This window comes from Cyprinodon tularosa, unplaced genomic scaffold (genome assembly GCF_016077235.1).
Source record: "Cyprinodon tularosa strain WSP-4 unplaced genomic scaffold, ASM1607723v1 ctg30, whole genome shotgun sequence".
Lineage (NCBI taxonomy): Eukaryota > Metazoa > Chordata > Actinopteri > Cyprinodontiformes > Cyprinodontidae > Cyprinodon > Cyprinodon tularosa.
In genome coordinates, this window is record NW_024039008.1 from 1,022,201 (window position 1) to 1,039,745 (window position 17,545).

The window sequence follows — 17,545 nt, forward strand, 5'->3', positions numbered from 1 at the left end:
CAATCTGTCATTTTTAAGCAGGAAAATTGAAAAAGAAACATGGTAGGTGCTTCAAAAATCCAGACTCAAAACTAGTCAGTAATAATCAGCACATGTCTGGAACTGGTTAGACTGACGTCATAATAATAGGTATTGGCATCGATACTTGTAAAAACCTGTATCAGTTGATCTCTAGTATCTACTGCACATCCTCATGCTTGGAGAGTTTTTCCCATTTTACATACAATTTTATTTGAAATTCAAGGTGTAGAAGTGGCGCCTGCTCCTAAATAGGGAGGTGACAGAAAATGCATTCCCGTGACAATGAAACTGCACTAATTGTAATTACATAAATACTCTTTCTGAAACATGCCAGTTATGATTAAAAAAAGCTATTGTGTGTGTTGGTTTTCCTGGGACCATACTGAAATAGGTGTGTATATATATAAAAGAAAAAAAAAACTGGAATAATTTTTTTTTTTCACATTACATAAATCAAGTTGTCAACAACCAGAGGTTACTAAAGGCATAAAAGAATAACATGATGACAGGAAGTAGTTGGAGGGTGACATGACATTTTTTTATGACTTTTTGTGTAAACACGCTAATTTGCATCTGATTTAATTAACAATTCTTATTTAATGGAAATAGCTAATGCAAAATTGTGTTAGTTTTTACATTTGCAGAATAGCAATAAAGTTTTGAAACCATTTGGATTGAAATCATACCTAACGATAAACTTTTACTTTAAAAAGAAACATTTTGGATCCACATTATAAATCAGGGATTGGTATTAGATATATTCATGTATACCTGTATGAAATATTTTGTGTTACTGTTGAAGTGTTATTGACTGAACTGACAGTGCTCTATGCAGATGATCTTCTTTAGATGATTGCTCAGCCTGTCTCTGATTGGCTTAGATGTTTTCCATTCTTTGTATTGATACTTGGTTTGTCTTCAATCTGTAATGAGCTAAAGACAGCATGAAGCCAAATTCATGGGAAAATCATCATCCTATGGTCAAATTAAGTGCGAGATGCTGGACTGTGGCCTCTGGAATCTGTAGAGCTTGTGCCTCAAACCGGGAAGGCTCTGGGCCTCCTCCACAGAAGCTTCCTCTCTTCTTCTCATCATTTCCTGTGCATCTGACCAAGACATTGTAAGACATCTTCCACCTCATATAACCTCTCCATCCCAAAACTATCATCACTGCTTCTCCCAACATTGTTAACATTAATGCTGTAATTATTATGCTGTATTGTGCATTTCTACCAATAGATGGCAGTAAGAAGCCATTATTTGTTTCCAATAAAACAGAAACTTTATTTTATTTAACTTCTTACTTGTTTGTAGTTTGCAACTGAAATTAATTCAAAGTAGGGAGTAGCAGCATGGAAATCAGAGCAAATATGCTTATCTTTAACAAAAGTGGATGTTTTTTTTAATGCTTGAGTGTGTGAGTGATAAAGAGAATCTTCTGGAGTGCACATGACAGATGATGGGGGTGGGGAGGCAAGAGTGTTAAATGCTTGATGCATCCTGCAGCAGGTGGCTTGCAGGCTGACTGATGGGCTGTCCGTTTTCGGATCATCATATAGTGACTCTGAATGAGCCTCTTTTAAAGATCCTGTTCTTTTCAGGGAGCATCAGGGATCTGGAAGTGGGACAGAGATGTGGGGATGCGTTGCTACCCTCCAGTCCTGTCTGGCCTTCAAGGGACAGCATGGACAAAGGGGTGTGCAGTGATGGTGTAGATGTGTGCCTATGTGTGTGTGTTTTTGTGAGGGGTGGGGGTGGCTTTCGTTGGTGGATGATCTCACCATTACGGGAAACTTTCCCACAGCCTGCACACAAAGACAGCCGTCAAAAGGTAAAAAGAATGAGAAAGAATAGAAATTTAACACAGTATGTAAAAGAAGGAGGCAAAGTGCGGAAAAGCAGTTAGAGGACAGGAAAGAGGTTATTTGTAAAGGGGAGTTTGGATGCCTTTTCAGGGATTCAGATAGTTTTGGGGTTGATAGAGGTTCTGCTGTCCCTCTCCCACAGCCTCAGTCTGTCCTAAATCTGCTGAGTCACCTATCGCCATTTTCTGACCCTACATTTGTACTTCCTGCTACACTTCCTGTGTGATGGCCCACCAGCACCTGGTAGCAAGGTGGTGTTCACAGCTGCCAGTCAAAGCCTCTGGACAAGATCACATTCTTGGCATTACTTGTTGCGAATGTTGTTTTGAAATCCAAAGACAGGCTTCCGTTTGGGAAGGCCTCCCTTACAGAGTCTCTCTCAGCCTCTGATCCCTGGCCTCTTCTCACTTTATTTGAGTTGGCTATTTAAAGCCTGTGCTAAGTACGCTGCTGGCTGTACAGGGGGTGGGGGAGCAAACATACACACACTCTGTCTCACACACTAAAACCACGAAGACCTACAAATAATCCCACTCCTATTTTCAAATTGGTAAGCTGAGCGAGGAGAGTGCCTGAAGGGCTGCCTGAGAAGAAATACTGATTTTTCTTTAGTTTTCATGTTATTCTTAAAATAAAAGCTGATTAAAGCAAAACTAAAGGATTGCTAAATATTTACTCTTTGAGAGTCCTAAATTTTAACGAAATATTACAAACACTTTAGAGGCTGTTCTTCAGTTATCATCTTCACAAGGAGTATTTAAGCTCTAAGGCACTGAAGCATAGTAAGCTCTTTACACTTAACACTGTTCCCATTTCATATAAATCTTAATTTTTGATTCCATATGTCTGCACCAACTTTTTTTAATGAATAATTGTACCGCTAGAGAATTGTTTGGGCAAATTTTACACACTGGTAAAATGAAACACTGAAGCTTTAGGGAAAAACGAATTACTATGATATGGTTGTAATATAAAATTATTGTCATGATCTTAGCTCTGATAATTGGCTTAATGTCTCATTTCGCTCACCTGTCTGGAATCCCTCAGGAACCTTTTCGGACTTCTTATATCCTGGTTCTGCATCCTGAGCATGTCTTCAACCCCAGCATTAGCTTTGTCTTCTTGATTTTCCTGCCTTCCTTTATCTGGTGGGATCTGAACCCCTGCTTGTTCTGCGTTCTCTGGGGCTGCAGCGTCTAGGACACTTTGGGCGGCGCCTGCCGCATCTTGTTGGTATCCCACCGACTGGATTCATTCTCCGGGCATAGACTGAACTATTAAGTCAGGTTATTGACTCCGGTTCATAAACTTCCATGGCCAGATTAACGTGGTCACTAACCTGTGTTTCCTGTCTGCAGAGGCTCAGCGATAGACGCCCTAGCCAATGCTACTGCAGATTTATGATAAATTCTTTTTGAATAATCCCGCCATCTGTCTTGCCTTGAATACTGGGTCCTTTTTCTGAGCAGTGACAATTATGAGAATTTGAATCTCTTACAGGTCTGATCTACAAATTATGTTTGCTCAAAAGTACAGAGCTTCTTCAAGCATCAATATCTGTGTGGTATGTATTCATAATTCTGGCTGTCATCATATGTCAGAATTACTGGTGTATGTTCGTCTGTGAATTCTTGATCCTGTGAGTACAATGTCCATCAACAGGCCCTCTATAGCAATAGCCTGTATAATTAAAAACAAAAATCTGGTTAGATCTTGTAGAATTGTGCTTTTGTAGGAACAGTTAATATTTATTAAAAGGAAAAGAAACCACTTCAAATTAGTTTGAAATGAAAGAAATGATTTTAAATTAACTGCATTTCTGCTGAACAGAGGCGGGGGTAAAAAGTTAAAAAAGGAACAGAAAAAAGAAAAGAATACCAGAAAAATTATTCAGTGAATACAAAATAAAAACATCTTTTACACCTGAAGAAAGAGAGAAGCAAAACGGCAACAATAAATAAAACCATATGAAAAGTGCACAGTACTGCTGAATATAAGATATATTTGGCTTCACCCACAAATCTATACAAAGTATATTTGTATATGAGTGTGAGAATATGTGTGAGCACTTCTGTAAGGGTTCTTCATAGGAATGTTTAACAGTAGGCATGAGAAGCCTCAGACTTGCCCCATAGAACCAGAGGCAGAAACAGAGGTGAGCCACAGATGTGAAAAGGACCCCAAAAGAAAGCTACTGTGATCGTGCAGCTACTAACCAAACAATCAGCCCTGAACAATGAGAACCACTAAATATCTAGCAGTTAGGGGTATCACACCCCAAGAATGGCATAGAACCGCGATTATGAATCCCAACAATTGCCCCACAAACACACAAACATCACTGTCAATGTAAGGTCAGACAGAGGGGAAATACCAACCAGCCCAACCAGTTGGTGCATTTTCAGAACTCTGTTTTAGTCCTTACTCCTGAAGTGAAAATTACAAAACATCACCCTGGTTAATAAAAAGGTTCCTGCAGTGGAAATGCATTCTTTTGCTCACTCCATCTTCTTTCAAACATGGGTATGCTTGTTTCCACCAGTAATAACAAATGGCAGTTTTAAAAAGCTGACTGAGGCTAAAGGTTAATCTAGCTCTGATAAAGAGCTAAAGCAAGCATGCAGGCTGAAACCTATCCCCACTGTCAAAGAGAGAGGGGTGGGGTGCACACCTGATTATGTTACTGGTCCATCACAGGACCAGCACAGACAATCATACAGTAGATATACACTTCCATTTCTGTTGAAATCAGCAATTAATATACAGCTGCTGATTGTGCAGACAATTTGGAAAAAATGCAACAAAAAATATCCCCATTGTCAGAACTTGATAAAGTTCACACATCAAGAGGCAAAGAACAGATCTACTTACTACCTGACCTTGCAGTTTGAGTTTTGTATTAGCTGAATTGCTAATGCTTTACATCAGAATATATCCTCTAAACACAAATTAAGTTTTGGTTTACTAGTAAGGGCAGGAGCAGCATGTTACATAACCTTAAAAAGAGTTTGTATTATGTATTAAAAAGAACAGCAAAGAATAGCAAAGAAAAACAGTCCGAATACTAAGAGGCATGACAATTTTACATTAAGTACTTCACTATGGCACACTTTTGCGAACAATCCTGAATTTACACACATCCCCCTAAATACACACACACAAAAACTTGTTGGTGCACACATCCTTTTGCAAGTAAAGATTGGAGGTCTACGTGAGCTCAGGCACATGCCCATGAAAGCTGCTCCTTTATTGCCTCTAGTTTATATAGCCTTAGCTACAGCTGACTGACAACACACTGTTTCGCAGCACACACAAAGGCTGTGGGTATTTGGGTATCAACGTCAGTCTTAATGAACCTGTCTCGAGGGGGCGGGGCCAGGACAATGTTCCACACAAAGAACACCCCCACTGGGCCACAGAGCCAACCAGAGGCCAACAGATTAACTTGCATTACATCAGCATCTCCACAATACACCTAATGAGGGGGATTATGACCATATGTGTGTGTGTGTTTGGTTCTCAAAGCATTGCATCACAAATAAAATGCCCTGATTCACAATTACTGAATCAGTTTACGCTCAGCTGATGAGAAAACCTACATACTGAAAATAGTTAAGCTAGTTGGATCCATACTTAGGAGGGTTTATGCCACAAACTAACCTTTTTGCTTAAGGTGTGTCATAAGTTAATGTTAATCTTCTTTTGATAGAGGCCAAAAGACAGGTTAAGACTAAAGAACACAGTAACCAACAAACATTAAGAAGGATTGAAAGTCTGGCAGCTTAAATGTTAAATTTAAATGTAAAAATGCCACAACAGCTAAAGTGCCACTATTTAATTATATAAAAAGTTTCTAAAATATAGATAAAATACGTCTTGCTGCTGAAGGTCTTGGTTATATCAGGTAGATCTAATCAACTTTTATTGCTAAATGTAGTGTGTGCTCTACTAAGCCCATAGAATTAGCAAATGAGACCAGATTTGCAAGACAGAGAAAAAGTGCAACAGCTGCAAAGTAGAGGAAAATGGTGAAGGAAATGAGTGCTGCCCGAGTTAATGCGTACGTTTATATGAAGTGACTATGGCAGGCTGTAGATTTATTAAAAGCACTGTCCTCTCTGTTTTTCCTTTTGTAGATCACTAATATAGGATTCTTTCTGATCAAAATCACATTAAGTTATTAGTGAAAAGTTGAGCTGATGTGCTAACGAGTTAATCAAGCAGATGTTAGGACTTATTTAGTGAAACTGAAACAATTTGAAGTGTTTCTGAGTTCTAACAACGGAATAGAAAAGTTACATTATGTTTATATAGAAAATGTATAGCTTAGAATGATTAAACCAAGGCATTCAATAAAGTTCTTATTTCAAACAGGGAAATATGTCACGGCATTTAACAGGGTTTCCACCGATAATAGTGTTGATGTCTAGTGCAGGCCACAGATGTAATCAAGAACAATTGAAATTGGCTTGCTTAACTAAGAAACCTGAGTGTACAAGCAAGTATGAATGCCTATTGGAAGTGGAAAGAGAGAGATCAGGAAAAATTATTTGTTATCCAGCCATCTTGAGAAGGGTAAAAAACTGTTTCCCCCAATGGTAACCAAATGAAAGGCAAACTAGAGAACCTTGAGTTCATACTTTGCCTCATCGGTCCTGAGGAGGCCTGTGAGGGCAAGTAACAATTGGAAGTTTGTATGAGCAAACAAACCATAAGCTTCTCAGGATTTACATTACAAAGTCAAAAGACTTGTTATTCTGAGCCACACATTGTTATAAACTAGCTTGTTTTGTCTCACACAGCTAGCCATGCTGGGCAATTCTCCACACTCATTTGTGTGTATCTAGTCCTTCAAAAGAGCCTTGCAGCAAATTACACAATGCATCAACATCCCAAACTACGACCTCTCAGGTACACGTCCTACCACAGTCAGTGCAACTGAAGGTTAGTGATGATAAAATTATCTTTATTTCATTAGATACAAACTTACCTATCGATTACCTTGCAGAAACACTTATGTACTCACTCTGAAATGTCTGTATAGATCAGACATTACCTGTAGTAACATCTGAAGATTCAGATTCACCCTCATCAAACAGTGCAGCAGAGATGGCTGAAATGAAGATGATATTAATACCGTGATGTATTTTGGACAGATGTCCTCTCCCTTAGCAGTAAAGGTTTTCTTTGAAAATAACAAAAATACTGCTTAAAAACAAACTATTGTGATTCTGCAACCAATTGTGTTATGAATATGGTTGAAGCCTTTGTTGACAAGAACATACTAGATGCTAAAATTAAATCAGTGTGTAATTTAGCTTCGTGAGGTTGAAGCTTGGGTAGAAAGTGGGGTCACTAGAAATATTCTCACAGATTTCTAGAAATGGTTTTATACAACAAAGACATGTGCAACAACCGAGAAGATCTGTACTCTGGATCACGGTTTTCATGAAAAATAGTGCTGCTGTTGCTTATGTCATGGCCTTTGGATGACACAGGTTTCAGAAACTACATCTCAAACTTGCCCCACCATTTCTAGCAGAGGCTCTGTCACTCAGCACTTCAGGAGTCAGTCTAATGGAGGCCAGGGGTGGAGCTGGGCATTCTTATGATCAGGGGCTTAGCTCACCAAAATATTTCATTATAATGAAGGTGATTTGGTACACAAAAAAAGTAGGTTGTTCCTGCATACAACCTATTAGGTAAGATTTATTGCACAATTAATCATTATTAACAACTCTAAATTGTTATGGAAATAACTTCTTGTGTGAGAGGATGTAAGTAAGATGTAGGCCTGAGTCTGGACACCTTATGCACAATAAGTTTAATACAGTAGTTTCAGGACCCACAAAACAACACATGTATTATAAAGAAACAATGAACTACCATTTTTTTTTTTACCACCTTCTTGTTTTATCTCTGTCTCCTCATTTTGGCCTTTTCTTCCTACTAACGTTCCCTGTTTGTGCTGCATCATACATAAACCGAAACAAATTAATATTCTCAATGACATTATATATGGTAAAGTAAAACTGTATCTAATAAAAAAATATATGTGGAGACTGATTTTATTTTAATTTATTATTTTAGAAAAAATGAAATACTGCGATTTGTTTTTTCAAAAAAAGACACTTTTTAACCAGTCTTAAAAAAGAGAGACTGAGGACTATATTCTCAAATCATTAATTATAGTATTTAAAATGCTATACAATAATGTAAGAAAGAATATTTGTTGGGCTTTGGTTGAGGTTTTGAGGACCTAAAAGCAGAGGCAGAGAGGCAGAGGTGAGTTCTTGTTGTTATAATGGAGTCTTCACGAGCAACTAAGGCAGGAATCCAAAAATCCAACATAAAAATGTAAAACAGACCAGAACCATGGAGACATCAGGTGAACCATGGAGACATCAGGTGAAACATGCATGAGGAGCCAGGGAAAGATGAGGAACCAGCACTGAGGAACTGCACAGGGAGAGTTTATATGGGAGACTGAACAAAGACTGGACTAATGAGCTGATTAGGAGCAGGTGTGAAGAGAAGATTCTGGAAGGGAGCTAGGGAAAAGGAGACCAACACAAGAGGGCAACAGAGGGCAACAAAGAAAAAACAAAGAAAAAACAAAGAACTCAAATATATCCAGAAAACAAAGCAAAATAGGAATTGATCCAATAAAACTATAAAACATGGAGCAAAGTAAAACTGAATACTCAAAAGGAAAATTAATAGAACCAAGACCGTGACAATATCAGCTTTATAAACTCTGTTCTGTTTGGAACATATTACAAGTTACATGCCCTTTCTCCTATGGCATCATGTTTTAAACAAATAGTCCAAGTTTAATTATTAAAGCAATTTCTTAGCTGTTATTTGAAATTGACAGCTGCCCTCACGACCCAGTCCCGGTTCAAGCAGGAGATTATAATTATACGTATTTGAATTTTTTCTGCAACAAATTACAATTAAAAAACTGCAGTACTTAAAAAAACAGTTAGATATGACACTTGAGTCATAACTCTCTGCAACATATTGCATATAATGCATGGCTTCTATCAATGATGCAAAGGTATTTTCCAACTGAAGACCAACTGAAGTCCTCATTGCTGAATATGTCCTTTTGATAAGCAGGACCATGGACAGTGCCTTAGTAAGTTAAGACTGTTTAAAACTGTTCTCTTAATGAGTTTCTAGTCTCACCAGCTCATAAAACGAGGCAGCAAAAGGTGTTACCCTATCAAAGGTCTTAGATCTTTGAAAAGTCTTATTGCCCCTGCTGCATTCTAAGCAAGTACCATGTTGCTTTCCTCCATCACAAATAAAATAATCTCATATAGGTCAACATCACTGGAAATGTCTGATTTCCACAGACAAAGATCATCTACTACTAGATGCAAATACTACTGTTCAAGATACAACTGAAAACAGGCAGACAAGCTCCGAGCCAGCTCCCATGTCAGAGGAGGAAAAAGAGCACATACAGTTAGTCACAGTCAGAGAATAACAGAACCTTCAATATCTATTAACAAAGGTGTTGATGGCAGCAGCCGAGGGCTGATATGTCACTCCAGGATGGTGTCACAGCCCAACAGGAACAGACCAGATGAAGCTACTATCAGAAGAAAAAGCAGAGAGAACATAAAGTTATGGGACTTGTTATGGAACTTGACAAGTACTGAATAATGGGAGAATAGATACAATTAAGCAGAAATATGAAGTTTTCCCTATGTCCTTCAGTAGTATAAGTCTATATGAGCATCACTATAGAGATAGATCAGGATAAACTTTCCTTTTTGATAAATCTTTTATTCTAATGATGAACTCTGAAATCTGATTGAAACTCTTAAAAAAAGTTTTTTAGCAACTATTTTCTCATGGATTTTAGAAAAGAGAGAAAGATTAGATAACAGCTACCTTAAAAGCCCGAGGTATATACCCCTGTGTGGAAGATTAAATGTCAATGAGGTAAACAAGAGCAATTTCCCCCTGACCCATATCCATGCGACAGAGATTACTTAAGCAGCCGACTCCCATTCAACTCTCTCTTGCCTGTGGCTTTTGTGTCTTGACATGCAGAATTTCAGCTGAAGCTATGTAGGTAATTCCCTCTGGAGAATCGGTGCTTGCTGTCTGAATCAGATTGCATTTTTCCTACATTTCAGAGAGCCTGAACATGTTTTTCACAGTGCTTTATGAAATGGTCTGCTGAAGCAGATGAGAGAACAACCCAATTTGTCTGGTCGACCCATATTTGCCATCGACGGAACAGCCCTGGCCTAAATGCAGTATGCTGATGAGCGGCTAAGCCACTGACTCAGTACCTACTGGTTCTTTCTCTGTCTTGAACTGCGTTTTGGAGCTGTGCTACTGCCAGTCTAAGCTGCTACTACAAAGCTACCCGCTGCCATTTAAATGGCCAGCCTTGCAAAGGCTGCTGTAAGTGATTAACTAAAATGCATCAGAATAACTAAAAACCTCTCTCTGAGAGCTGTTTGACGAGCTGACTGTGTTTCCTGAGACAAATTGAGTCAGACTTCTTCCCCTTCTGGCTATCATCATTAGCTTTAAGCTACCTCATTGTCGTCCACATAGTAGCAGCCAATTTGTGAGTTCTCTAACCGTTTTGGTCTAGCTGGGCCTGACCCAGGACCAGACCGCCTGGTGCCAGCTAACCTATTCTGTTCCAGCACCACTATGTTAATTTATTTCTTATTCATTGTTGATTTTTTTCAGTTTTAAACCGAATTAAGCTTCACTACTTTGATTACACTGAAGATCACTTCATTAGTGTTATTCATATTTATCTGCTGCTATTTTAAGGGACACTTGAAATCATTAAGCCTTAAATCATTCCATTTGTATGGACTCTTAAAACCCCCTTTTATTTGCATTTATATACTTGTGCTTATTTTCAGTAGTGTTTAGTGTTTTCATAGTTATTAGTTACAGTAATAATGTGATAGAGATTATTAGCTAATAAGGTTAACATTGCATTCTAACACACAGTCTTTTGTGGTTATTTTATACAGTGAACAAGTTATGACTCAGGTCAGATCCACCATCCTTTGGTTAATGTTTGAATGAACAGAGACAATTTCTTTGGTTGGAAATTAATAACTCTAATGATAGCCTTATTCTAAATGATTAATTTGGTGAAGGCAACGGGAATATACCAGCGATCATGTTAATTCAATTTCAATTCAGTTTATTTATATAGCGCCAAATTCACAACACATTTCATCTCAAGGCACTTTACAGTTCAACCAGATCATACAGTCAAATCGATACAAAGTTTTCTATCTAAGGAAAACCAGTTGACTGCATTGACTCATTGACTCAAATACAATCCCTCACACTAAGCATGCTTGTAGCGACAGTGGAGAGGAAAAACTCCCTTTTAACAGGAAGAAACCTCCAGCAGAACCAGGCTCAGTGTGAGCGGCCATCTGCCGAGGCCGACTGGGGTTCAAGGAGACAGAAGCAGAGATACAAAAAGCAGCTGTAAAAGGCGGCCCCGTCCAGGAAACACACAGCCAGGCAGACAAGCTCCAAGGCAGCTCCCATGCCAGAGGACGAAGAGAGCACATCCACTCAGTCACGGTCAGAGAAACAGGACCACACTGGAAAACAGGCCGATCTCCAACATCTATAAACAAGGGTGTTGATGGAAGCAGCAGAGCTGATGTTTCTTTCCAGGATGACGTCACAGCCAAACAGGAACAGACGAGGCAAAGCTACTCTGAGGAAAAGCAGAGAGAGCAGAAGGTTAGAGATTGAACTAACAGATTCTGCAGAATAGGACAACAGAGAGAGAATGAAGCAGAATGATGAAATGAGGGTCCCTATGTCCTCCAAAAGTCTAAGCCTATAGCAGCATAACTATAGAGATAGCTCAGGATAACCTGAGCCACCCTAACTACCGGTATAAGCGTTATCAAAAAGGAAAGTTTTAAGCCTAGCCTTAAAAGTAGACAGGGTGTCTGCCTCACGGACTAAAACTGGTAGTTGTTTCCACAGGAGAGGAGCCTGATAACTAAAAGATCTGCCTCCCATTCTACTTTTAGAAATTCTAGGAACCACTAGTAAACCTGCAGATTGAGAGCGAAGTGCTCTGATAGGAACATAAGGAACAATCAGATCTCTGATATAAGATGGAGCTTGGCCATTTAAGGCTTTATATGCGAGAAGGAGGATTTTAAATTCTATTCTTGATTTGACAGGAAGCCAATGAAGAGAAGCCAGGATAGGCGAGATATGATCTCTCTTTTTAATTTTCATTAGAACTCTGGCTGCAGCATTTTGGATCAGCTGAAGGCTTTTAACTACAGTTTGTGGACTTCCTGATAGTAAAGAATTACAATAGTCCAGCCTTGAAGTAACAAATGCATGGACTAGTTTCTCAGCATCACCCCTGGACAGGATATTTCTAATTTTTGCAATGTTCCTCAGATGAAAGAAGGAAATTCTAGAAACCTCTTTGATATGGGATTTAAATGACAGGTCCTGATCAAAAATAACACCAAGATTTTTTACTTTATTATCTGAAATCAGTTTAATCCCATCCAAATGAAGTGACTGGCTAATCAGTTTCTTTTTCAAAGACTCTGGTCCAAAGACTACAACTTCTGTTTTGTCTGCATTCAGAAGCAGAAAGTTAAGAGTCATCCAGGTTTTTATGTCTTCAAGACATGCCTGTAATCTATGTAATGGGTTAGCTTCATCTGGATTTATAGACAGATATAGCTGGGTATCATCAGCATAACAGTGGAAATTAATCCCATGCTGTCTAATAATTCTACCAATTGGGAGCATGTATAAAGTAAAGAGAATTGGTCCTAGCACTGATCCCTGTGGTACTCCACAGGTAACCTTTGAGCGTGTTGAAGACGTTAATAAAGCAACCCAAATGTTCATTACTGCTAAGAGCAGGTTGGCTGGCCCGGGGGCGCCTTTGGGTTCCCCCAGAGGAGCTGGCCGAAGTGGCTGGGGAGACGGGGAGACTTGGCCTCCCTACTGAAGTTGTTACCCCCGCAACCCGACCCAGGATAAGCAGAAGAAGATGGATGGATGGATACTAAGAGGTGGTGGAATATATAAATGTAACAGTATCAAAGATAACACAAAAAGATACTTATATCAAACAATTATTAATGTAATGAAAAAAGAAAACAAAACATTTAAGTCCTAAAGTACTTGGATTATTTTCCAGTGACATTACTGTCATTACACTGTCACAACTACAGAGCAACGAAATTAACTCTCTGCAATTAACCCATCCCCTTGGGGAGCAGTGGGCTGCCATTGTGTGGTGCCCGGGGAGAAGTGTGGGGGTTAAGGTTCTTGCTCAGGGTCCCAGAGTGGCAGTCCGTAGGAGTGGGGCTTGTTCTCTGAACCCTCAGGATTTCAGCGCAAATCCAGGTGACTTACCACTTGAGCTAGCCAGCACCCCCAAAAATGATTTTGAGGAATCAGAACTGAACCAAACTGACTTTTCAGTACGTAAAGGTAGTCATGCTTCCCCTGACAAGCACAGTGTGGCCAACTGGAGGTCATTTTGAAGGGCTCAGGCAGTGCTCCTCTCCTTCCACCGTGCACAAAGGTGGAGGTAGTGCTCATGTGGCTGAGCTGTTGCCCTTCTACAGTCTCCTCCACATCTACTGCTGTACTACATGCTCATGTGGACACAAAGAGTTCTTAAAAGTTAGCATACAGCTCTACATCATACAGGTTGTACATCTGAGCCTTATTGATGGAATGTATTGATGGAACCTTTAGGAGCACACAAAGATTTTAACAGTGTCATCCTTTTATCACCTAATGAATATCTGAATAGAGGACTAATTTCCTCTTGAAGAACAAATTAATGCAATCATCTTGAGCTGAATTGATGATTGACATTAATCGTTAAATAAAAACCAATAAAAAAGTGCTATCTTTCTCTTTCTTCTTTTTCATTGTTGGTTTTTAAATAAAAAAGATAACTATCAGATGAGAGACTGTCGACAGTGGACGACATTTTTGTTAGCACCTGTTTAATAGAAAGAAAAACACACGATGGTTACAGAAATAACTTGCCTGACAAAAATAAAATTCTGCCTTGCTTCAGGCAGGTCATTGGTCATGCAAAAGGATAATGACCTAAAACACACAGATAAAAATACCCAAGAATGGCTAAGAGGAAAACATTGAACTATTCAGAAATGGCCTCTATGAGCTTAGAGTAAACAAAACCAAATTGAAGCCTGGTTGAAAAATAAAGCCTCACTTTAATTTGTGGATTTTCTTAGAGTTTGTCTATTTTAGCTTTTGTCAGATTAAAGTTATTTTCTCATAGATAATAAGAGTTCCTCTGTATGTTTTCTATTTTTCTACTCCTCTACAGTACCTGTGACAATTAAGTAACCTATCTGGATAAATAGAACTTTGCTTACTTCAAGCAAGCAGCTTATTGGCTGAAATGCATAATACAAGCCAGTCCAGAGCCATATACAGCCACTACATTAATAAGCTGTGGGTTTCCCCTCCCTGATAGGCAGATGCGGGCAGGGTCTGGTTCTATGCTAAAACCAGGCCAAGTTTAGACACAATAATTACCATTTTAATCCTCATAAACTGAAGAAAACTGAGAGTTTACAGCATAAGTTTTTGTTTTAACTGCCTTAGTATTGTACTTTTTATATGCATTTTGTTTTAATAATTTTCCCATAAAATTATTTACTATATTGTCATATAAATTATTCAAATTATAGCTGTAAAAATAAAGGTAAAGCCTTAGGTGCAAAAACTAACTTTACCTCATCACATCAGAAAACAGTTTGTTGGTTCAGTTTCCTTTTTGTGAAAACATTGTGCATAGGGTCCCATTGTTAACATTTTATGCTTCTGTCCACAGCGTTTTATTGGAGCTGACATTGCATCTGGTTCAAGTTTCCACAGTTTTTTCCATCTTCAGTTTCAGGCACTGTCTTTTCTCTTTTATTTCTTGTCCATGTAGGAACTTTACAGAGTATGGGAACAAAGAGGCAAGTGTTTGCCAGTCTCATCCAGAGAAAGACCCTCACTGCCAGTGCTGTTTGGCTTCCTTCATCTATCTTTCTTTAAATCTTCCTTCCTCCTTCCTTTCTCTTTTGTTTGGGTCTATCAGTATTCTTATTTGGTATTTTTACCTCATACATCTTTTGTTAGCCATGACCTTGGTTTTTCACTTTTACCAGGAAACAAAAAAATAAAAGAGAAAAGCAGAATATAAAAATAGGGCTAGATTAAAAGACCAACCACTAATTCTCAAATAATGACCTAATTATTTGAAGTAACAGTTGATAAGAGTAATAATAGAGACATTTCTGGCTAAAGAGAATGTCGACCTGAGCCAAACAGATGAAAAGATATTGGCAAACGGACATGGAAAAAAGGTCCTTAGGGATAGGTGGACAACCAGCTGAAGTATGGGGACACCCTAGTGTCTGTCCTACATCCTTTCCCCACAGTAACTGATCCAAGGTTATGTAGGGTAAGTGTGACAACCAAGGGACAGAGGGTGTCTATGTACTTATACTGTCTGCTTATTACGCAATTCAGGAGCACTCATGAGGCTGTTATCCATGTTTTACGCTAATGAGTTGGTTGCAGAAGAAATATTCTGATTGTGCCTACGGCTATAAACCTGTCACATTTAGTTATAAAAGAAAGAAAATCACGCATCAACCACAAGAACATGAATTTTCTGTCCACATATGTTCTAAAATTGTCTGTTAAATGCTCAGGTTCCGTTTATTAAAGTGTGGTCATTAAAGATCCAATAATTTTGATTTTACACGTTTCATTACTTCAATTTTAAAACACGAATCAACTCACTATCAGTGGCAAAACTGTATACAGGCCATGCTGTAATGAAATTGTTCATGTCCTTCCCTTTCCCATAATCATGTGGATGCTGTGTTCAAGGTGTAGCTTTTAACTGGGTAGAGCAACATGTTGGATTTTTCACTCATTGTTTCTCTCGGTTCTACTACATAGATTAGTTTGCTTGTGGCATCCAGCTTATTTTGACAGTGACAGTTTATTCCACCAAAAACACTCTGAACAGTGCCTTACAAGATAGTTTCAGTAGACAGCCCTGGCCTAGTAGGTTTTGAGTTTCAAGGGTTATAAACTACTGTATAATTATTTTAATCTGTACTACTTACCAAAAAAACTTAACTCAAACTGAAACAATAACTCCTAACTGATTCCTAACTGATTTTTTTTTGATCGAGACAAAGTTATCATTTGGTGGTTGATGAACAAATATTTCCAACCAAAATTGTTAGATATCCCTCCCACAAAGGGAAAAGTGCACTATCTTTAAATAGTTTGGAGAACTATTACAGATAAAGAAATTGCAGTAGTTAAGGTTTGGGTCAGCACTGAATGGATCAGGTGAGGCAAATATTGCAGTGTCAGCATTTTTATTTATCATTAGGTTCCTCTTTTTGTAAGCCTGCAGGTAAAACAATTCTTCAGAGTCAATTACTTTTTGCCATCCAGTGTCACAGGAAGCCAGTCACTAAAAAAATCTTAAATAATCTAGATAGTGGTTTTGTCCTATGCCTTTAAAAGCAACAATTCAGAGCTTCTACCACAACTGTAGAATCACTAAGGTAGTGAATCTGGATCATAAAAAGATCTTACGGCCTTCTTTTGTAAAGATAGCTCCTTTTGATATATTCTGTTTAATATCCCAGCTTTTTGAGAAAGGTCCTAGGTATGACCTAGATCAAGGAAAATAAACTACAGCATTGAGTTTGTCCTTTATCTCCTATCATAGGCTTTGTAGCAGCCAGTCGTTTTTATAGCACTTAGCAAATATTCTATTAGAGAGAATAATATGTGCTGAAAAAGTATAACTAATTTCTATATAATCTGTGCTAAGAAGCTAACTTCTGCAATTAAATGTAAAATTGCCTGTCTCGGTACTGCACAGTCATGCTCATCCCAATGAGTCAGCTGTTAGGGGTTTCAGACGCCCTTGCAGTGTGATGTTATGCAGCACTTGCTATCTGAGGGGTGTTGTGGGGGGGGGTGGGGGGGTGGGGGCACGGAACAACAGTTAAGCCTGAACCTTCGACCTGCTGCCTCTGACCTCTCAACATAGCCTGAAGGAGCCTCTTCACAGCATAGCCTCGAGTGGGTAATAGCCTACTCTTCATATTAACAAGGGTGAACCCCAGAGTCTTGACCTGCAGCTCAGAGGGTCAAGGAAACACCCAAGCAAACACTTGTTTTTGTTCTGAATGCTCGCATATCTTCATGAAACACCTCTCTACTGCCATTCTACCCTAAAATCCAACAAAAAAAAACAAATAAATAACAGGTAACCTGATTCACAATCACGCACTCTTTCAGCCATAAATACAGAAGGGAATGCATGCACACACAATCCCATCAAGGTAGGGTTACCTCTAACATAAACATCTACACCCAAAGCAAACAACACACCCCCTTAGGGATGTAGGGCTGTATCCTGAGCCCTCCCGATGATAAGCGTCATGTGTGACTTGGACACACTGGGCGGAGCTTGGTCCGATTCAGCACCTGGGAAACCCTCCACACTCTTCCCCAAGCCCTCTCTAACTCCCTCTTTGGGAACAAACCCACCCTTGTACGATTCCTAACAATGTTAGTGACAC